This window comes from Periplaneta americana, chromosome 5 (assembly GCF_040183065.1).
Source record: "Periplaneta americana isolate PAMFEO1 chromosome 5, P.americana_PAMFEO1_priV1, whole genome shotgun sequence".
NCBI lineage: Eukaryota > Metazoa > Arthropoda > Insecta > Blattodea > Blattidae > Periplaneta > Periplaneta americana.
The window spans coordinates 182,902,985-182,927,027 of NC_091121.1; positions in this window are offsets into that span (position 1 = coordinate 182,902,985).

A 24,043-nucleotide genomic window follows, 5' to 3' on the forward strand; every position below is an offset into this window, starting at 1 on the left:
ACCCAGGTGAGCCTATGTATTTACCAAGTAATTAAAAACTAATCTGTATGTAGAATTGGAAAATTATTCGTCTGACGATCTCCCATTTACCTACTTACCGTATTTATTTACTTACTTATTTACCTATTATTGGCGAGGAAGAAGAGTGCTAAAAAGTGAGTGCAAGAAAGTCAGGAGCGGCAAAAGTGATAGAATAGAAATAAAGAAGAAAGCGTTAAGTGAAGAAGATAGCGTAAGACTGTAGAGAGACAGACATGCAAACAATGAATAAAAGAAAATTAAAGTGAAAAAGCATCTGAAGTGGAAGAGAGAAAAATTGGAAGAGTAATTAAGTGAATTAGATATTTCATGTGATTCAATGTTGTAGGTTGGGAGTAGCGTCAGGGGTACTATAACTATAGAAGTAAATATATGGAAAGAGATAATGAAAGAGGAATTTAGGAGTGGAGTGAAGAAAGAAAGTTAAATACGTAAATAAATAGAGGACAGAATAGTAGGGAAATACGTGATGTGTTGTAAAATAGAAGAAAGGGAAATGTAAACAAATAATTAAGGAGAAAACATCTGGAAAATAATGATTAAGAGGAGGTTTATTTGAGAATAGGGAATAAAATAAATAAATAATATAAATTATTAAGGAAGGGAATATGCAATATTTAATAGGACAGCGAGAAATGGAATGGAGACAGTATAGGTATGAGAGAGAGAATAGAATAGGATAGATAAGGAAGAATGGATAGCAATTGATTTAAAAGAGAAGAATAGAAAGTAATCAGAAAATACTTTGATAGCAAAGGGCGGTACGTATTAAAGGGATGGTGGATCGAAAATCTAAAATTCGATGCTCCACCATAACTATGAATTATGGAGTTTCTTTTTATTTAAGTATGTTATTTTACGATGCTGTATCAACATCTCAGGTGATAATGAAGGTGATAATGCCGGTGAAATGAGTCCGGGGTCCAGCACCGAAAGTTACCCAGCATTTGCTCAAATTGGGTTGAGAGAAAACCGCGGAAAAAACCTCAACCAGGTAACTTGTCCCGGCCGGGATTCGAACCCGGGCCACCTGGTTTCGAGGCCAGACGCGCTAACCGTTACTCCACAGGTGTGGGCATTATAAAGTTGGCTGACAATAAACATAATATCAATTGCTTATTGATTTGCTTTTTTGGAGAAAAAAGTGGGAATTTTACATGAAGCAAGTAAGAAGATGTAGGTTTGGAAGTAAATCTCGAAAATATATATATATATATATATATATATATATATATATATATATATATGATTATGTCTCATGACCAGAACATAGCATGAAATGGAAATATAAAAACTGGAAATTTACGTTTGAAAACGTAGAAAAATTAAAGTACCTTGGAGCAACAGTAACAAATATAAATGACACTCCGGAGAAAATAAAACGTAGAATAAATATGGGAAATGCCTGTTATTATTCAGTTGAGAAGCTTTTGTCATCCAGTCTGCTGTCAAAAAATCTGAAAGTTAGAATTTATAAAACAGTTATGTTACCGGTTGTTCTTTATGGTTGTAAAACTTGGACTCTCACTCTGAGACAGGAACATAGGTTAAGGTTGTTTGAGAATAAGGTGCTTAGGAAAATATTTGGGGCTAAGAGGGATGAAGTTACAGGGGAATGAAGTTACACAACACAGAACTGCACGCATTGTATTCTTCACCTGACATAATTAGGAACATTAAATCCAGACGTTTGAGATGGGCAGGGCATATAGCACGTATGGGCGATCTCAGAAATGCATATAGAGTGTTAGTAGGGAGGCCGGAGGGAAAGAGACCTTTGGGAAGGCCGAGACGTAGATGGGAGAATAATAATAAAATGGATCTGAGTGAGGTGGGACATGATGGTAGAGACTGGATTAATCTTGCTCAAGGAAGGACCGATGGCGGGCAATGAACCTTCGGGTTCTCTAAAAGCTATTTGTAAGTAAGTAATTCAGCCACTATAGAACTAGAAGTTCTGAGGTTATTTAGATGTAACTGAATAAGTCTATTACAATAGTAAGATTAATTTTAATGCATTTGATTAATTAAAAACTATGATTGGAGAGTCTGGTTTCTAAATTATTCCCGAACCCTTGTCTGAAGCTGAAATTCGCTGATGCCATCGGCTTGTGCCTGAATAAGGCCAGTTACAATTCTCTGAATGCCCGCCACAGCACGAAGGTTATATGTTATCCTCAAATGAATAGAAGTCGTTTTGAAAAGAAGCGATCGTCAGGAAAACTTTCATATGAGTGAAATCACTTTCTTCTTATCAAAAGAGGATTTGAAGAAATAAAAAAAGATATACATTTGAGACGAATAACCATCCCCATGAAATGCATGTCGAGGAGAATGTGTATGCATATATGCATTTGTATTGGAAAAGTCCTCATATGTACTTCTCTGGGAGGACTGAAAAAAATTGAAGCTCCCAGTTCATCGGTTATCCCTGTGTAGAGCTTTGGATGTCTCCCTGACTCCCCATCTGTCAGAGCTATTTTAACTGTCCTCGCTACGCTGTGGAAATTCTTCCATTTTCCGTTAATGTCGGTTGCCAGTTCTATTGGAGGTTTTATACAACCGTGCAGAGAGAGATAAAAGAAGACAGAGCGAGAGAGATTTTAATGCTATACAGCATAAATGTTCTCTATTTCTCCTTTCTTAGCATTACTAATATTTCGAAGATTTAAAATTGGATTTACTTTCATCATAAAGAAATGTTGTAGTGTGATCCAAATAACAATGTTTTAAAGGATTTGGGTTCAATTCTAGGCTGGTAATAAAAGATTCTTCTCCCTATCACAAGCTATGCGCATGTATGTCTAATAAATAATGTGAATTACCTTGCATTCACATTACGGTTGGGGAAGACCTCGGGGATAAAACCCAACCAGGTAATCAGCCCAAGCGGGGATCGAACCCGTGCCCGCACGCAACTTCACATCGGCAGACAAGCGCCTTAACCTACTGAGCCACGCCGGTGGCCGTATGTAAAATGTTATGAGTTATTTAACGACGCTCGCAACTGCAAAGGTTATATCAGCGTCGCCGGATGTGCCGGAATTTTGTCCCGCAGGAGTTCTTTTACATGCCAGTAAATCTACTGACATGAGCCTGTCGCATTTAAGCACACTTAAATGCCATCGACCTGGCCCGGGATCGAACCCGCAACCTTGGGCATAGAAGGCCAGCGGCCGTATGTATGTAGATAGATAGATGGATTTATTGAGTAATATTATACATACAAATTTTATATTATCATAATTTTGTCTAAAATCCAATGCACGGGTCTTCTGACCGTACGTGCTTTGCACCCGAAACAAGTCCTCCTTTGTAGGTCCCCCCCACCTATGATTACATCCAACTACTCTCTACAAGAACACACATATTAAAATGGAAATGGCACAATAAAACACATTATATAATATATCTTAACCTAAAAGTGTACAGTTGGGTGTATGTATGTATGTATGTATGTATGTATGTATGTATGTATGTTTGTATGTAATTTTTTTAATTATGGTTTATTTAACGACGCTCGCAACTGCAGAGGTTATATCAGCGTCGCCGGAGTGCCGGAATTTTTTCCAGCGGGAGTTCTTTTACATCCCAGTAAATCTACTGACATGAGCCTGTCGCATTTAAACACACTTGAATGCCATCGACCTGGGCCGGATCTAACCCGCAGCCTCGAGCATAGAAGGCCAGCGCTATACCAACTATACTACTGGCCGACTGTAAGTATGTATGTAAGCGTATATATGACCGAGTAATGCTTGGGAATTCGCAGAAATGAACATCAAACATCATGTCTTGTGTTATAATAATATTATAGCACATTGCATACTTACTTACTTATTTACTTACTTACTTAACTTACTTACTTACTTACTTACTTATGGCTTTTAAGGAACCCGGAGGTTCACTGCCGCCCTCACATAAGCCCGTCATTGGTCCCTATCCTGAGCAAGATTAATCCAGTCTCTATCATCATATCCCACCTACCTCAAATAAATTTTAATATTATCCTCCCACCTACGCTTCGGTCTCCCTAAAGGTCTTTTTCCCTCCGGCCTCCCAATTAACACTCTATATGCATTTCTCCATTCGCCCATACGTGCTACATGCCCTGCCCATCTCAAACGTCTGGATTTAATGTTCCTAATTATGTCAGGTGAAGAATACAATGCGTGCAGTTCTGTGTTGTGTAACTTTCTCCATTCTCCTGTAACTTCATCCCTCTTAGCCCCAAATATTTTCCTAAGCACCTTATTCTCAAACACTCGTAACCTATGTTCCTCTCTCAAAGTGAGAGTCCAAGTTTCACAACCATAAAGAACAACCGGTAATATAACTGTTTTATAAATTCTAACTTTCAAATTTTTTGATAGCAGACTGGATGATAAAAGTTTCTCAACCGAATAATAACAGGCATTTCCCATATTTATTCTGTGTTTAATTTCCTCCCGAGTATCATTTATATTTGTTACTGTTGCTCCCAGGTATTTGAACTTCTCCACATCTTCAAAAGATAAATTTCCAATTTTTATATTTACATTTCGTACAAAATTCTCGTCACGAGACATAATTATATAATTTGTCTTTTCGGGATTTACTTCCAAACCTATCTCTTTAATTGCGTCCAGTAAAATTCCCGTGTTTTCCCTAATCGTTTGTGGATTTTCTCCTAACATATTCACGTCATCCGCATAGACAAGCAGCTGATGTAACCCGTTCAATTCCAAACCCTCTCTGTTATCCTGAACTTTCCTAATGGCATACTCTAGAGCAAAGTTAAAAAGTAAAGGTGATAATGCATCTCCTTGCTTTAGCCCGCAGTGAATTGGAAACGCATCTGACAGAAACTGCTGTACGTTTCACTAAGACACATTTTAATTAATCGAACTAGTTTCTTGGGAATACCAAATTCAATAAGAATATCATATAAAATTTCTCTCTTAACCGAGTCATATGCCTTTTTGAAATCTATGAATAACTGATGCACTGTACCCTTATACTCCCATTTTTTCTCCATTATCTGTCGAATACAAAATATCTGGTCAATAGTTGATCTATTACGCCTAAAACCACACTGATGATCCCCAATAATTTCATCTACATATGGAGTTAATCTTCTCAAAAGGATATTGGACAAAATTTTGTACGACGTCAACAATAGTAATATACGTTACAAGAGCGGTATGTTGACGTTTTCATGGTCGAGGAAAAGATTGAAAAAGCGAAACGTAGTTGAGCTTTTTTAATTTCCAAGAACATGAAAACAAACATACCGCTCATGTACCGTACATTATTTTGTGCGAAGATCATTTATTACATACCTGAAAGACGAATTTATAATTAGTTGCAATGAAATCTTCATGTTGGTTTCTGTTTAATGACGGCAACTTCGGAACACCAAAATATATTTCTTCAACATTGTTGCTATAAAATGTTTTCTGTGTTTACTATACTCCAGCAGGCCGTGATATACGTCTGTCTTCCCCCCCCCCCCAGTCTATAAATGCGAACTTAAAACAAACGGTAAGGTTATGTAATGATTTATTTTTCATTTTAATATTTTAACAATATTATTTATATAACATATTGCAGTAATAACATCGGCATCTGGAATCTTGTTGATTTTTTCACGGCTTCCTTAATGTTACTTGTATCAGGAATGCAGTAAGTTTCGTGGAGTAGTAGAATTTACTTAATTTTTGCAAATATTTAAAAACAATAATTAACAGTGCAATTTAGGTGAAATTGCAGTGGTAAGTTTCCAATTTATAATTATTACTATGTTAAACGTCTCTAAAAGTAATATGTTAAAAGCCTAAAGCAGTAAAATGAATGTCGCGCTTAAGCGGTAAGAAGAGGGAAATTGTTGTGTGTGTTACGTTGGGAATACTGAATGTGGTATTTCACACTTACCGCGTATTGGTTCTGTGCGGAAAACAAGCAAATACGCACGATCTCGCACAGAGTACACTGCATACTAATACTTAAAAGTCGGTTATGAGAGGTCCTGTAGAAACGTAGCGGTACTCGAACTGCTGTAATGTCCGTCATATATGTTGAATTGATTAGCAATTCCATAACCCAACTACCCGCTCTCCGGTGGAGGCGTGAAAGCGTCGCAGTGCAAACCGCATGCACTTCCTTGCGTGCGGAATTTAATGACAGTTGGAACACGGCATGTTGTCTTCGTAGCAATCACTCCTGGCTAATTGGTGATTAAAATGAAGTCATGTGACAGCACACAAGCGGCATGTAAACTGAATCGATTGCAGTACGAAGGGTAATCATCTCATATCTTTAATCCAAATCATCCTAAATCATCATTCTCATTATCAGTATCATTATTCTACATCAATATCATTATAGCACATCGTTATCGCCTGCCATACTTATTACAACATCCTCTTACATCATACATGGGCACAATTTTCGGTTACGTGAGGCATTAGATTTTTTTAAATTTTATTGGGTTATTTTACGACGCTGTATCAACATCTAGGTTATTTAGCGTCTGAATGATATGAAGGTGATAATGCCGGTGAAATGAGTCCGGGGTCCAGCACCGAAAGTTACCCAGCATTTGCTCGTATTGGGTTGAGGGAAAACCCCATTTGATTTTGAATAGTTTGTTTACTAGGAGAGGAGACTGCAGAGTAGGATGGGAAATATAAACTGCTGTGACCTGCGTCACCTTATCGTAATCGCTAAGACGGTCAGTGGCGAATTATTAGGAAAGCGCTTGGTTAACGTGAGACTCTCGAAAACTTTTATTCAATTTGGCAAATTAATTCGGCAGCTTTAATCATAAACCTCTTTACTGTTTCTCCGTCGCTGAATTGATTTAAATCACAGGCGAGAAATTGCGTAACTAGCCAATAATATTCCATCACGTTGTCTACGTTTATTTTCTTGAATATTCTGGTTTTTCTCAAGATTACGTAATATATTTGCACGTTCTCGACCTAAAATAATTTCAGAAAATCATATTTCGTTTTCTACGCACATTTTATTTTATTTTTTTTTTATAAATTTCTTTGGAAATAATACTTACAAACAACATTTAATTCCTTGTAGGCTATCTTTTAATGCAGCGTGTTTAAGGTATAATGTCGTATTTAGTATACTATGCAAATGTTAAGATCGTAAATTTTCTTCGGAATAGTACGAAAAAATAACATTTAATTTGTCTTACCTTCTAATTCAGCATGTTCTTTATGACATAAGGAGTAATGTCGTTGTATACTAAATTTATTAATGCCTAATAGGATTTTCGAGCATAACATACATCATATGTTCTCCCCTTCTAAACAGCAAAAAGACTCTTCCTCCCATTTTTCATGGAATAATCGTTTTCTAACGCGTACACGCTGCTCTGATAATGCCATTATGCCACCACTGATATTGCTTATGAAACTGATATATAACCTGCCCACGCCTAGAAGCTGCGTGAGGGAGGAACGGGGACTGTGAAGATGTCACTGAGAGCGATAAGCTGTGTGAAGGTCAGTGAGGCACAAGTCCTCAAGTGAGGCTCGATGCCCATGTATGTCTTACATTATCATTATCCTATATCACCCCATGTTATATGACACATCGTTATCACCATCAAACTGCATTATCATCAACAAACATCAATCGCATCCTAAATTATACCGTCAACATTATTATTCTGTATCATTATCATTCTTCTGCAGCAGTGGTTCCCAAAGGTTTTGAAGGCACGACCCACTTATGGGCGACACTTTCTTTTGCGACAACCCCCCACCCCCGCCGTACCGGTACTAAACCCCCTGGTTCAACATTTCCATTTTACTATTCTGCAGATTATACGAAATTGTCAATTTGTAAACTTTCTTTATAAAATTATTAACAGTAAGTTGGACTGTTGGTTTATTTTATTATATAACATTATATGCACCCAAGCTTAGTACACAATTTCGAAATTTATTTTACAAACCAACGACAAATACTGAATCACACAAAAATTCCCCAGTTTTGCAAATGTTACAGATATACAATAAATTACATCCTCATCCGAATGTTGATATTTTCAATATGAATTTCTCTAAATACGGAATCATTTGTTATCATATTTTGTGCGAGATCGTGCGTATTTGCTTGGTTTCCGAACAAAACCAATCCGCGGAAAGTCTAAAATTCCACATTCAGTATTCCCAATCTAACACACATAACAATTTCCCTCTTCTTACCGCTTAAGTGACATATTCATTTTACTGCTTTAGGCTTTTAACATATTATTTTTAGACACGTTCAATATAGTAATAATTATAAATTGGAAACTTACCACTTCAATTTCACCTAAATTGCACTGTTAATTATTGTTTTTAAATATTTGCAAAAATTAAGTAAACTCTACAACTCCACTAAAGTTACTGCATTCGTGATGCAAGTAACATTAAGGAAGCCGTGAAAAAATCAACAATATTCCAGACTCATCATAGACTGGGGGGAAAAAAAGACAGACGTATATCACGGCCTGCTAGAGTATAGTAAACACAGAAAACATTTTAAAGCAACAATGTTGAAGATAGATATTTTTGTTTTCCAAATTTGCAGTCATTGAACAGAAACCAAGATGGAGATTTCATTGCAACTAACTAGAAATTCCTCTTTCAGGCATGTAATAAACGATCTTCGCACAAAATAATGTACGATACACGAGCGGTATGTTTTCTTTCAATTCTCGGAAATTAAAAAAGCTCAACTACGTTTGGCTTTTTCAAACTTTTCCTCGAACATGAAAACGTCAACATACCGCTCTTGTAACGCATATTACTATTGCATACCAAGGACAAATACTGAATCCCACAAAAATTCCACAGTTCTCCAAATGTTACAGTTATGCAATAAATTACATCCTCATCCGAATGTTGATAATTTCAATATGAATTTCTCTAAATACACAATTATTTGTTATCATATTTTACATAATATTGTTTTTAATTAATTTGAAGCTACTTTCACACCTTATTTCAATTTCTGTTTTTTTCTTTCTCTTATTTCTATTTTGTTTCAGTTTTTAATAAGTGTATGTTTCTTTTTCCTTGTTTATGTTTTACTTATTTATTTATTTAATCATTCATTAACTTATTTATTAATTTATTCAATTATTTATTTAATTATTTATTCATTCATTCATTTGGTCATTCATTTTTTCATTTATTTATTCCTTAATTTATTTATTCATTCATTCATTTTTATTTATTCATTATTTATTTATTTATTCATTTTATTTATTTATTTACCTATTTATTTACATATTACTTATTTATTCACATATTTACTTATTTATTTATTTATTTATTTATTTATTTATTTATTTATTTATTTATTTATTTATTTATTTATTTTATTCATTTATTGAAATAGTGTAACAGACGGTGCCAAATACAATTAAAAGTTAGAGTTAAAAAATTTCTGTATATCATAAAAAGACTTGCTAATGAGCCAACTATAGATAAAGTTTGTAAATTCACATTGCTTAAAGTATATGAATATGTGGGCATTTTGTTATACACTTTTATTGCCATTATTTCAAAAATTTTCCTGATTTTTGTTGTTAGTCGTGAACATAGTAATTGGGCTTTGCCTGTTATGTTCAACAACAAGTGAATAAAAATAAAATAATAAATAAATAAGAATTATAAATCCTTATAAAATAAAAAAATAACAATTTTAATCAAAATCAGTAGATACCAGCCAAAGTATGACCAAATTGAATTATATAAGGTCCAACAATTACAAAAAATATTAGATAGGGCCTAAATATCATTTATAGTACTTCAAACCATTACCACCGTGGCGCTGCGGTAATAGTTCAATACAAAGTAGTAAATTCCATCAAAGAAAGAGCGTTGCAAACTCGTATTTTCAGCAAAATTTGTGAAGGTATGGGTTCGTTATATGGAAATACTCTTTATTACATCAAAGTTGGCTTTCTTGGGGTAACATGTTGAAAAGAGTTTTATAGTTAAGAACAGAACTTTTAATATACAAGAAGAGAAATCGGAATATATGCAAAAATACTTTCCAACTGAAGAATGTGATCCCAAAACTCACTCAGTCACAATAATACAGAAAACACTGTAGTAATAATAATAATAATAATAATAATAATAATAATAATAATAATAATAATAATAATAGTAATAATAATAATAATAATAATAATAATAATAATAATAATAATAATAATAGTAAGAGCAAAATGTACATGTGTTTAGCTAATTCTAAGAGTTAAACAATTAAAATGTAGTGTTAAATAAGATAATTTTCTCGGTCTCTGATCGAGTCAAAAGCCCTGATATAACTGATATTTAACCCTTGCGGTGAATTTCGGTGAAGTCCGGAGGGCCTAATTAGTCAAATCCACTCTCCTCACCTCCACGCTGGAGCCCCCTGGGATCTTTTAAGATGGGTGTGCGGAAAGCAATGGGAAGCTACCGTATTTATCTTTCCCAAGAAAAACTGCAAACATGGCATGATGAGTCTTTCCACGGTAAAAGATTCCGGACAACTAAGAAAGACTAGTGAAGTGTTTTGTATGGAGTGTGGCATTGTATGGGGCAGAAACATGGACATTACGACAAAGTGAAGAGAAGCGAATAGAAGCATTTGAAATTTGGATATGGAGAAAATGTAACGTGTAAAATGGACAGACAGAATAAGAAATGAAGCTGATCAGAAAGAGGAAAAGGAATTGGTTGGGTCACTGGCTGAGAAGAAACTGCCTACTGAAGGATGCACTGGAAGGAATGGTGAACGGAAGTGTTCGGAGTAGAAGATGATGTCAGATCATAGACGACATTAAGATATATGGATCATATGAGGAAACGAAGAGGAAGGCAGAAAATAGGAAAGATTGGGGAAAGCTGGGTTTGCAGTGAAAGACCTGCCCTTGGGCAGAACACTAAGTGAAGGAATAAGATAATTTGTATCAAAGGAATGATTAAGATAATGGAAGAAAATTTATATATTAAAAATAAAAATAATATTCTATAAAAGTAATATTTGAAGAAAAATCGTATTCAAGAGACGAAAAGCAGTTTTTTTTACAATCGGCTTTTGAAAGTAGTCTATGTCTGACAGGTCCTTTACACTACGTACATTAGAATACGCTACTTTTACTGCTTCCACTATTCTAAACTATGTAGGCTAAATTCGTCGAGTATATTTACACTATTATACATTATTTAGTATCAGAATCACTGAGAATGTGTGACGACAACGAAATATATTTATTTTTCCTTTAATTAAATACTTATCCCTTTCCTTTTATTAGTTACAGCATAAAAAAATATGGGGAAGGAGTACATATATAGAAAATATGACTATGAAAGAAAGATTTGGACTAGCCTAGTTCAGACTGGGGATTTGGAGATTAAGAAGTAATAGAGGAAATATACCTCAAGGCACATGACCATTATGTGGACGGAGAGAAGATGACATTCACATCTATATATATAATTTGAACTGGTAATGGAAATTATGGGAAAACGGCTGAACGGATTTTAATAAATGGCCCCTCATTTTGAAGCTTGGAACCCAAAGTTTTTCGGAAAAATAGTAGTTTTCAGTGAAATGTCAATTTTCCTACATAATTTTCCTATTTTCCAAAATTCATCTGTCGTCAGTTTTGAGAACTAGCTAATTGCATTCAGAAGAAGCGAAGCGAGCATCTAGTCGGCCGTGTTGCATTTCAGAATAAAACAAAACACATACTACAGTATACAATATTACACGAAGGCCATGATCTGCAAGAATGCTGACATATTTAGAGCTCAAATTAAATTGGTTATTAAAAACTTAACTTACTAAAAATAATTTACAGGTTCGATTCTGTGGTGTGTAATTTTCTGGGTACAGCTGTGTATTGGATATTAAAAACTACAAAACTTGAGGTGGTTTGATGACATTATTACTATTAGAAATGAAATATTATTGTAGTTAATGCCGTGATGTGACTATTTTTCATTAATTATACATATTAATGCCAAATTGATGATATGAAAGTGAAACGTTTTGGGGTTATATAAGTAGATGTAGAGAATAACTTAAATTAGATTTTGATTTCTATATTTTACTGAGTGGCGGCTATATAGTATATATAGTATATGTTACTGGAAACTATAAAACTTGCATAAGATAATAATATTATTAAAAATCAAATATTTTTATAGTTATTAATCAAGTGGGGTTGGGTCTTTTTCATATATTTAATGGCGGTGTAGTGTAGATATTTATATGCGTGGTTCTCTTCAGTATTGGCTCGAGAGAGAGTATCTTTCATTATTATGGAAGCAAATAACTTTCAGAATGTCTGGTATTCTTCATTGAAAATAAATCTGAAAAATGTTTATTTGAACGTCTAATGAACTTAGTTTGCAGCATTTGCTGCACAAGCCACTAGTCGTTCTTGAATGTCAAAATACAAAAGATATACGGATGAAATTTTTATATGAAAAGTTCCTACAAATAAATAAAGAAATAGCTATAAAAACTGATGAATAATAATAGCACAAAATTGCAAAAGCAATTAGGTTTATATCTTTTTTTGACTAAAAAAATTAGAATGGAAAGAATGAATGAAATAGAATTTAATGAAAAAAAAAATATATATATATATAAATAAATAAATAAATAGGGAGGTGGACAAATACTGAGTGTAACTACATACTAGAATGAGTCTTGCACAAAACTAAAAGCAAGTGCCAGATAAAACAAAAAATAATTTGTATATTAAATATGTAAATTGTAGAATTTGTATTTAAATAATACTATATCTTTGTGTAAAAAATTATTATAAAGTGTGTAATGTAAGGGTTCAATTGATTACTTCTATGTACTTTGTCTGTGATCTATAATATAATAAATATCATATTATTATTATTATTATTATTATTATTATTATTATTATTATTATTATTAGTTACGGTATTGGTAGTTCCGGCATACCACTTAGGATTTTGTTTACAAGTTGACGCCTCAATTTTGCGATTCCGCTATTAGGAAGTAAACTACGGTAATAGCAAAGTTTAGGAATATGGACTCAAACCCGTGCTCGTCACTTACGTAATTTGATTTGCTTGCAGATGTGTGTGTGCTCGAGTGAGCAATATCAACGCTCGCAGCGAGTTAGCGTTCATTACGCCATCTACTTAACCGGAGTTGGACTCCAGGCTGCTACACGGCTCAGCGCAGCGTTAGCAAGTTCGACTCTTCAAGCCCTCAACGTCTTCCTTGACGGAGCAATATTGTGCGGAGTACTCAGAAGTAAAACGGACAGGCCATAGCGTACCCTACGTACATTGTCAAAATAAATGTCACAATTATTTCCATCGTCACCATGATATCCTCATTGCTTTATATTTGCCGCAATCGTTAACATCGTTGTAATTGTTTCATATTCACGTCATCATGACTATCAGCTGTGTCATCTTAGCCGCATTATCGTCGTCATCGATGCTATTCTTGTCATATTTTGCATGATCGCTTCTTGTAATATTCCTCATTGTCGTCATATTTCTTGTAATATTCCTCATTGTCGTCATATTTCTTGTAATATTCTTCATTGTCGTCATATTTCTTGTAATATTCCTCATTGTCGCCATAATTCTTGTAATATTCATTGTCGTCATATTTCTTGTAATATTCTTCATTGTCGTCATATTTCTTGTAATATTCCTCATTGTTGTCATATATCTTGTAATATTCTTCATTGTTGTCATATTTCTTGTAATATTCTTCATTGTCGTCATATTTATTGTAATATTCCTCATTGTTGTCATATATCTTGTAATATTCTTCATTGTTGTCATATTTCTTGTAATATTCCTCATTGTTGTCATATTCCTCATTGTCATCATCTTACTTGTCATATTCCTCATTGTCGTCATCTTACTTGTCATATTCCTCATTGTCGTCATCTAACTTGTCAAATTCCTCATTGTCGTCATCTAACTTATCAAATTCCTCATTGTCGTCATCTAACTTGTCAAATTCCTCATTGTCGTCATCTAACTTGTCAAATTCCTCATTGTCGTTATCTTACTTGTCATATTCCTCATTGTCATCTAACTTGTCAAATTCCTCATTGTTGTCATCTAACTTGTCAAATTCCTCATTGTCGTCATCTAACTTGTCAAATTCCTCATTGTCGTCATCTTACTTGTCATATTCCTTTTTGTCGTCATCTTTCTTGTCATATTCCTCATTGTCGTCATCTTATTTCTCATATTCCTCATTGTCGTCATCTTTCTTGTCATATTCCTCATTGTCATCTAACTTATCAAATTCCTCTTTGTCGTCATCTTACTTGTCATATTCCTCATTGTCGTCATCTTACTTGTCATATTCCTCTTTGTCGCCATCTTACTTGTCATATTCCTCACTGTCATCTTACTTATCAAATTCCTCTTTGTCGCCATCTTACTTGTCATATTCCTCATTGTCGTCATCTTACTTGTCATATTCCTCTTTGTCGTCATCTTACTTGTCATATTCCTCATTGTTGTCATCTTACTTGTCATATTCCTCATTGTTGTCATCTTACTTGTCATATTCCTCATTGTCGTCATCTTGTCATATTCCTCTTTGTCGCCATCTTACTTGCCATATTCCTCATTGTCGTCATCTTACTTGTCATATTCCTCATTGTCGTCATCTTACTTGTCATATTCCTCTTTGTCGTCATCTTACTTGTCATATTCCTCATTGTCGTCATCTTACTTGTCATATTCCTCTTTGTCGTCATCTTACTTGTCATATTCCTCATTGTCGTCATCTTACTTGTCATATTCCTCATTGTTGTCATCTTACTTGTCATATTCCTCATTGTTGTCATCTTACTTGTCATATTCCTCTTTGTCGTCATCTTACTCGTCATATTCCTCATTGTCGCCATCTTACTTGTCATATTCCTCATTGTCGTCATCTTACTTGTCATATTCCTCTTTGTCGTCATCTTACTTGTCATATTCCTCATTGTCGTCATCTTACTTGTCATATTCCTCATTGTCATTTTTCTTGTCATATTAAACAGGAAAAAGTCATATAAAAATAAAGACATAAAATTTCACGTTCCGTTTGAAGTTTGTGCACCATTGTTTTCTTGGTCCAACAGGCTGCTTATTCATCATATACATAATTCTTCCGCCTTCCATACCTAGCGCTTTATGCCCGCGCAAGACGTCAAGGTCAGAAAAATGCGCTTGCTTTGACATCACTGACCTAAGATGCTGATAAAGCGTCGTAAAATAACCTACTAAATAAAATAACATTCAGCACCTGCAATGATGTTCATGAGCAAAGTACTCACTCATATTTTTGAAGATATTCATTTTAGTACTCATATTTATTAGACCTTATATATATATATATATATATATATATATATATATATATATATATATATATATATATATATATATTTGGTGAATGCCACCACCTCTCAAAATACTGATTGTTTCTAACATTCCGTATAATGACTTTCGACTCAATTCGACCCGAAAGGGCTGTCCTTCGAGTCCCAATATTTGCCTACAGCCTATCACCTATTTCGTGTCTCACTTACGTTATGCCCGTGGTCTTTCACTTTTAGATTTATTAAAATGTCTCCCGGAGCGAGAAATGAGGCATACGAACTTCAAACCCATGCAATTCCAAGATTAAGGGAAGGCATATGTGAAATTACTAAATCTTACAGCTTTCAATCTATTGAGCTGAAATTTTTATCACATGCTACGTTTATATGTCAGTTACATTGTGCAAAATCTCGCTTATCTACCTTTGATGGTTTTGGAGATATTGCAATTTTAATCAATTCAGTTAATTAATATATAAATGGTTCCACACGTCGAAAATTAAAGAAAATCAGGTTGAAAAAAATTCCTGCCATTTAATGCATCTTAATAAGGAAACGTGTCACATAATTTTATTCTGGTGTCCTTGGTCTTTGAGAAAAAAAAATGAAAACTGTAAGATTTAGTAATTTCACCTATGCCTTCTCTGTACCTTTAATTTTCCTTGCAACTTTCTCTCTTGTCAATACCGACGCAGCACTACCTGGGTGCGCGGCCCTTGTTTGCAAACCATCGCCCCAAACGAGGTACTGGAAATTTTGGAATCAGTTTGCCTTGCTAATATTTGTTACGAGCTTTTACGTAATCGGAGAATATTAATTAAATTTGAAATAGTAGAGAAAAAAAGAAGGGAGTGGGGTTCCGGTTCCCGGAGGGGGCTCAGTGGGATGTGTACACGTGTAAGCTATACTCCGGTGTTCGTGGGTGGGGGCGCACTTGGTAGATTCATACTGAAGGCTTCTTTGTAATCATTTCCGGCGAGTTTATCTCTCACACAAACAGCGTTCAAAATTACCTCGCTGAATATACAAAATGTACTGCAACTGCTATCAGAGGGTGAAGGGAGATGCAAGTATGCACCACGTCTTCGTAGGAGCGTCGGTAGTGAAGTTCAGATGTCACCACTCGTATTTTTTTTATCATCTCTGCCAAGATGTTGGGATAAACAAATTGATTTCATTTCTACAACTATAACAAAGACAATTTATAAATTCATAATACTTCGAAATTTTATCACTAAGGGGGCATTGAGAATAATATAGAGTGATTTATACAGAACTGACACATTTCTTTCTTTAATTATTCCGTTGGAAATTCATTCAATGACCCAATTTTAGCACCAAATTAAGCAGAATGTTCTGGAATTTCGATTCCTTGTCACTAGATGCGCAGATGTTTATGTTTTATCCCTATTGTTGGCAGCACTAGATGCGCAGATGTTTATGTTTTATTCCTATTGTTGGCAGCACTAGATGCGCAGATGTTTATGTTTTATTCCTATTGTTGGCAGCTGTTTTCGACATTTTGTGTCAACGTGAAAATGCAGTACACATTAAATCAACGGTTCTTCCTTGTGAAGCAATACTGGATTACGAATTCAATTACAGCTACTCAAAGGGCATACCAGAGACAATTTGGTGTTCGTAATCCCCCCAAAGAAACACAATACTGGGACTGGTAAACAAATTGGAAACAACTGGATCTCTGGTGAGTGTAAAGGGCAAGCATCGTTCATCTAGGCTTCCCACGGTTGTTGTTGACGTAAGAGCACGACTGGAGCAGTCACCCAAAAAATCATTAAGACGTTTGTCGCAGGAGACAGGGTACACCTAATCAATGTGTCAGAAAGCCTAAAGCCATATAGGGTTACGGTTGTTCATCAGCTACAGGAACCAGATAAGGATAAAAGATTGAACTATTGTCGTTGGTTTCAGACGTTCATTGTGCAAAATCCTGCCATATTGTCCATCACATGGTTCACAGATGAAGCATGGTTCCATTTATCCGGTTATGTGACGACCGAATAATTTCCAGGAACCTGTGGCCACCGAGATCTCCGGATTTGACAACGCCGGACTTCTTTCTATGGGGTTACTTAAAAGACAGGGTTTACGCCACACGTCCCCAGACATTGGACGATCTGAAGCACAACATCACACAGGAGATTCAAGCTATTGACAACAGAGTCCTCCAACGAGTGGCCAGTAACATGGTAAGACTGTTGAGTTGTGCCTTATGCAGGATGAAGGACATTCTCAACATTTGCTACAGAGGTAAATAATCTCCCAAAATTCCTCTACATTTTAGGTATAATAAGTTGTCGCTAGCACAATTCGTTTTGAAACAATTAATGAAAGAAATGCGTCAGTTCTATATAAATCACTATGCATTTTTAGCCTTAGTACAATCATCAATACAATATGGTATAATAAATTGGGGTGGAGTAGCATCATCTATACTTAATCCATTAATTTTATTACACAGAAGATTAATAAAAATTTGTCTGACCAAAAATATGGATTACCCAACAAATTTAATTTATACAGATTTTTAATGTATTGCCTATTGAAGAAATTTATAAATATAGTTTACTAACTTACTACCACAGAAATAAAATAAAACATAAATATAATCGACATGAATATCGTACTCGAAGACAAAAGTCTACTTTCCCATTAATTGAGCTTAAATGTCACACAAGTGCAGCTCTTAAACATGGTGCTAGTTTCGGCCCAAGATTTATAATAAAATTACAGACCATTTTCCAAATTTGAAATATTTTGAAATTGAAGCTTTTAAAAAAGAAATTTGTAAAATTATGCATGATATATAATATTAACCAATTCTTTTTTTTTACTTTTATTTCTGTGGACTATATTCATGTTTTTATTGAATATCACTGGCTTCTGTCGGATTGTCAATTTATATTAAACTAGTGGCTTGTGCAGAAAATGCTGCTGCAAACTAAGTTCGTTAGACGTTCAAATAAACATTTTTCAGATTTATTTTAAATGAAGAATATTTGTCTTTTTGATAGTTATTTGCTTCCATAATAATGAAACATACTCCCTCTGAATGGATTTTTTTAGGCCAAATACTTTTTCTTGAACCTATCCAACTTCAGTTTTTGAGTTTCAACGCGAAAACGCAAGTATCAATGTCAGGACGATAGCAGTAGCTATTCAGGTCATTGTAGGCAAAAGTTAAAAAAAAAAATCAGGTTTGCTAAGCTTTCCAACAATAGCATCTTCGTATAGCTGCTGCATGTAGAACTTGAAATGTAGAGCGTAAAATCATTTTATCCTACTAAGAGATCTTGCTGAAATGATCTGGAGACTACAAAATTTTCTAGGCCTCTTATTTTATCAGTAAGTAACTTTTGATCTTTCCTTAGGAACTAATTTTTGCGCTCTCTCGAGCCAATACTGAAGACAATGACACATATCAATATCTACACTACACCGCCATTAAGTATATGAAAAAGACCCAACCCCACTGGTTTAATAAATATAAAAATATTTGATTTTTAATAACAATATTATTTTCTTACTTAAGTTTTGTAGTTATATATAGCAGCCACTCAGTAAATTATAGAAATGCAGATCTAAATTAAGCTATCCTCTACATTTACTTACATAACCTCAAAACGTTTCACTTTCATGTCATCAATATAGCATCAATATTATGTACAATTAATGAAAAATAGATGCATCATGATATTAACTATAATAATATTTAATTTCTAATGGTAATAATGTCATCAAACCACCTCACGTTTCGTAGATTTGAATATCCAATACACAGCTGTACTCAGAAAATTATACACTGCAGAATCAGTTTTTAATAACAAATTGAATTGAGCTCTAAATATGTCGGCAATCCTGCAGGTCATGGCCTTCTTGTAATAGCCTATTGTTTATTGTAGTGTGTGTTTTGTTCTGAAATTCAATCAAGTCGGCCGTGATTCAATAAAATTAGTTCTCAAAACTGACAACAGATGGATTTTGGAAAATAGGAAAATTATGTACGAAAATTGACATTTCACTGAAAACTACTACTTTTCCGAAAAACTTTGGTTCCAAGCTTCAAAATGAGGGGCCATTTATTAAAATCCGTTCAGCCGTTTTCCCGTAATTTCCATTACCAGTTCAAATTATATATATAGATGTGTATTTTCTCTCTTTTTCTCTTTCTTCTTTATTCGTGCTCCTGTGCTGTATTTATTGGTTTGAATTAAGTTACTTACTGTATTTACTAAACTGTCCTTGTAAATTTTATGTTATATTATTGACTAAGACCACACCGGACACGAGCCTGGCTCTTACGGTAGCGGCTAGAAACATTTTTTGTTTTATAAATGTAACGTGGTCCAACGTGGTCCAACAACATGTAACATCGCCTGTCTCCGAACTGTAGCGAAGATACCCGAAGGGAACTTTGTTTCAGGAGAGCGGCCACTTTTTTTTTGACAACTGTACATAATGTAGAATAAACACAAGACTTTCCAGTACCGTACTATTACGATTTTTTGACTTGTTCCATATTCTAGCTGTGAAGCGATGTACGAATACCATGGAATGTAAATAAAAACACCACAATACAATAAGCAAAATGACCGAATTCACTAAATGTAAAACAGAGTATTAATTCAAATACGAGTATATCCAACTCTGATATAGCTTAAACAGAAATACTCAGAAGTAGATTTTTGGTATTTCACCATGTTCTGAAACTTAACACCCCCAAAAGTTTCTGCTCTAAAAATATAGGCACCACTATAAATACGCTTATTCTTTATACAGGGTGTTTCCGAGATAGTGTTACAAACTTTCAGGCATGATGGGTAAGGGCACATGTATCAATTTGAGATAAGGAACCCTGGTCCGGAAATGACTGAGTCGAAAGTTATAAGCAAAAATAGTTGTGTGAAAATGGAATTGTAATTTGGCACCACGTGCCCTCCTTCCCTTAACCTTTGGAACAGTCGTGGAAAAATGGTATGGGCGGGATGTCTCCTACGTGGGTACTTGTACCCGATACAATCTGTGAGCTTGTCTACTGTTCCCATTGGCTCATCCGTATTCGAAAATCAGGTCTGTTTATTCCGCTCTCGTGTACTCCTCCATTTCACTAGGACTGATCGACTGGACACTGCAACTTGTACACATACACTGCTGTCTACAGACGTGCATATCAGGACCGACCATGTCCGTTACACATTACGCTATCTGCATTGCTTTAGTGTAGTTTCCTGTCCCCACCCCTCAGACAGCGCACTGAATGGAATACTGTAAGTAGACAACGTAAACAACGTCAGATGAATACAGCATGTGTAAGATGTACAGATAAATACACATAAATAAGATGTACAGAGGAATAAAATTATTCCATTTCCACATAACTACTTTTGCTTGTAACTATCGACTCAAGTCATTTCCGGACCAGGGTTCCTTATCTCAAATTGATACATGTGCCCTTCGTCATCATCCCTGAAAATTTGTAACACCACCTCGAAAACACCCTGTATACTATTACCTAACAACTAATTAATTTTTGGAGTCCAATGAGACGTTTGAGATGGGCTGGGCATGTAGCACGTATGGGCGAAACCAGACATGCATAACCTATAGAGAGTTAGTTTGAAGGTCGGAGAGAAAGATGGGTTTGGGGAGGACGAGACGTAGATGAGCGGATAATATTAATATGGATTTGAGGGAGGTGGGATATGATGATAGAGACTGGATTAATCTTGCACAGGATAGGGACCGATGGCGAGCTTATGTGAGGGCGGCAATGAACCTGCGGGTTCCTTAAAAGCCATTTGTAAATAAGTAAGTACGTAAGTAAGTCCAATGAGACCCTGGAAAAAATATTATCACATAAATATATGCAAAAATGTAAGGTAAATAATTTATTTCAGATTAATAAAATTAATTGTTGGTGTAGTTAGCACAGAGAAGAAAAAATTAGAATCAAGTCTCTGAAATGAGTTGCTATTATGATAAGCCGAATGATATCCATGATGTAATCAGTGCCTAGAACCGCCACAAGACAAAGGAAGAAAGAAGACCAGCCTGAAGTTGGAAGCAAGACATAAAATATAAGGGCCGTATTCATAGACATTCTTAGCGCGGGCTTCCGGTGGATGATCAGCGAACTAACGTTTTTCGTATTCATGAATGATATGAATCCTGTACAAGTAACCAGTCGATAGCCGGGGCTAGTTTAGCACGCTCGTAGCGCGGGCTAGCGAAATGTCTATGGATAGCACCCTAAGACTCTAAGGTCGCTGAAAGATTATGAAATGAATGACTAGGCCAACAGGTTAACTTGAAGAGTTTCAATCTGTTATTTAACTCTGACGAGGATGGCATTCGCTTTATACTTGGAGAAAACAACAGAAAAAACCCAAATCTCAAGCGAGATTCGAACCGATGCCCGAAAACAGCTCAGGACAGATATTGACACTTTCAAAGCTTATCAACTTTTTATATAAGTTAAATTAATGATAAATGTTGAAATGAGGGCATTGAAAACGACAGTAATCCGAGAAAAATCTGTCCGGACTCTCTCCTTATTCACAAAAAACGTTATTGGTCTGACAGGAAGGAGTTACGAACCTCAGAAAAACAATTTTACCACCTTTCATGACATGAGATTCATATTTGACCAGAGATAAATCGTACAACGCCTTTAGTAGACAAAACGGCTGTGAAAAATCTCCGATTCTCTTACTATTCTCACTTGAATCATCGCCTATAAATATTTCCTACAATTGGAAAAAGAAGTTAGTAAACAATAAAATTACACTACATTACCTACAGCGTCGATGTAATGATGGGATGATTATTAACAAAAAGGTACCGTCGCGTTTGCAGGTATTGAACTCCTGACTTTTCTGACACAAGGGCAGTACGTTATTCCTCTCCGATCTCTTTCGGTGCCTATACAAAGTAGCGTTAACTAGTTTTCTAACCCAAAGTTTTAATTGGATATGAAAAAAAGGTGTAACCTTAAGTGGTGGGAATTTATCTGGTATCCTAGCAACGCTGTTGAACATCTGCAGGAACTGGGTGAAATTTCTGTACTCTTTTTAACGACTTGGCAATGTAACGAATAAAACAAAAGCAATACACCAGCCTCTATCCCGCGATAAGTGTTTCAGCGAACACGATCCAGAGAGCTTAACCAAAACTGAGAAGCAATTTTTAAAAGAACGTATCGCAGTACCATCTAATAAGATTCGTGGTTCTCGTGGATTCGCACGGAATACGACAAGGGGTTCAAATTTATTTTCACAAGCTACGAAGCTACGACGAGACAATTAATCATTATAAAGAATTATTCCTCTGAATTAAACAGAACAGAGTTGTAGCACATGAAGGAAAAACTTGATAAATGAAATCAAAAACTAACTGAAAATATGTGGGGGAAAAAAAATGGAGTTTTGGAGAATATCGATACATATATATAAAACACATATAAATGACAGCACAAAATTCAACAAGTAATCATATTCCATAAAACAAATGAAGTGATATGGGATTTAAAAGAATGCCGAAAGCTGGAGAACCGTAACCGTAGATTTAAAAACAAAGAAGCTGGTGGGAGATTAAAAAACTGAGGAAATTCTATCGCACATTTTTAGTCGATTATTTAACGACGCTGTATCAACTACTAGGTCATTTAGCGTCGATGGGAATGAAAATAGCGATATAGTATTTGGCGCGATTAGACAGAGGTTTCGTCACAGATTTCCTGACATTCACCTTACGATTGGACACAACCTCGGAAAAAAGCCAACAAGGTATTCAGCCCAAGCGGGGATCGAACACGCGCTCGAGCGCAACTCCGGATCGGCACGCAAGCACCTTAGCCGACCGAGCTATGCCGGTGACTAATAAATATTCTGATGCTTGTAATGTTATATTTTATAGACAACAAGCTGTAAAAAAAAATCAAGTATAAATAGAAAGAAAATAGTAATATGCGTTACAAGAGCGGTACCGTAAAGTGGGGATATTTCGGACGCAGGGGTAACATCGGACGGTATTTCAATGTATCATATTTTATGTTGATAACACCAGTTCTTAGCATCTTTTCCGCGCTTTTTACTATGTTCGTATGTTTCTGCACATTTTTAAAGACCCATTGGTGAACTGGTGTTACCAACATAAAATATGATAAATTGAATTACTGTCTGATGTTACCCCTGCGTCCGAAATATCCCCACTTTACGGTATGTTGACGTTTTCATGTTCGAGAAAAAGATTGAAAAAGCGAAACGTAGTTGAGCTTTTTTAATTTCCGAGAACATGAAAACAAACATACCGCTAGTGTATCGTACATTATTTTGTACGAAGATCGTTTATTACATACCTGAAAGAGGAATTTCTAATTAGTTGCAATGAAATCTTCATCTTGGTTTCTGTTCAATGACGGCAAATTTGCAAAACAAAAATATCTATCTTCAACATTGTTCCTATAAAATATTTTCTGTGTTTACTATACTGCAGCAGGCCGTGATATACGTCTGTCTTTTTTTTCCCCCAGTCTATGATGAGTCTGGAATCTTGTTCATTTTTTCACGGCTTCCTTAATGTTACTAGCATTACAAATGCAGT